Below are 1,365 nucleotides of genomic sequence, written 5' to 3' on the forward strand. Positions count from 1 at the left end.
CGCGAGGATCTGTGCATCGCTGTTATTCTCTACGAGGAGGGTAGGCACAATCATCATCTCAGGAGTACGCAGGCCGACCAGCTCACGCGCCGGCAGCATTCGAAGCTGTCCTGTTGCCTCATTATAGCTTAGCTCCCGCGGCAGCGTCAGGCAGCCGCTCCAGCCATACTGCTTTGTCGGCATGGGGCTCTCCCACATGTTGCACCACGCCATCAACATTCTCCTCTGGCCATCGGCGGCGAGGAAAGTCTGTGCTGCGTAGAAGTCATGGCCGCGATCAAGCTCACGGAACTCCCGCTGCACCCTCCACGGGCCGCTTCATCACCAGCCGTTTCGACTGCGCGTCCACGTACAGCTCTGCCCCTGAGCCGAGCCACAGCCCGTACTTCTCCGCCGTGCTCGTTTCCATGTTGAACGCAATATCGAGCTCGTAGGCAGTGCAGTTCGCGAGGATCTGTGCATCGCTGTTATTCTCTACGAGGAGGGTAGGCACAATCATCATCTCAGGAGTACGCAGGCCGACCAGCTCACGCGCCGGCAGCATTCGAAGCTGTCCTGTTGCCTCATTATAGCTTAGCTCCCGCGGCAGCGTCAGGCAGCCGCTCCAGCCATACTGCTTTGTCGGCATGGGGCTCTCCCACATGTTGCACCACGCCATCAACATTCTCCTCTGGCCATCGGCGGCGAGGAAAGTCTGTGCTGCGTAGAAGTCATGGCCGCGATCAAGCTCACGGAACTCCCGCTGCACCCTCCACGGGCCGCCAGGCGTCCACTGCCCGACGGTATACCCGTTCTGGAACCGATTGCGGTAGCTGTACTCGCTGGCCTTTTTCCCTTGAGGGCAGAAAAGAAGCAGCTTCATATCCTCGCGGCTGCCGATCGTAAAGTAATCGGGGCACTCCCACATGAACACGTTCTTGTCCTCCGTCATCCCCAGCACCTGCCAGTTCGTGTCGTCCCACTTAAGCAGGTCTTCTGTGGCGAAGAGCAGCAGCTGGCCAAGGTCCTTCGTCACGTCACGGGCACCACACACCATCCACCACCGCCCGTCCTGCTGCCACACCTTCGGGTCACGGAAGTGCACGTACCCCGGTGGCGGGCGCACGACGGCGCCGAGCTTCTCGAAGTTCACGCCGTCGCTGCTGACGGCGACGCACTGCTGCTCAAAGATGGCGTCCGGGTTGCTTGGCGTCGCCGCCTCAAGCACGAAGTGGCCCGTATAGAAGACGTACATCCTGTCGTCGTGCACGACGGCGGTGCCAGAGAAGCAGCCGTCGCGATCACACGCGTCTCCTGGTGCCAGCGCCGCCTTTTCGTGCTGCCAGTGCACAAGATCCTCGCTCGTCACGTGGCCCCAGTGCATTG

This window comes from Leishmania donovani, chromosome 23 (assembly GCF_000227135.1).
Source record: "Leishmania donovani BPK282A1 complete genome, chromosome 23".
NCBI lineage: Eukaryota > Euglenozoa > Kinetoplastea > Trypanosomatida > Trypanosomatidae > Leishmania > Leishmania donovani.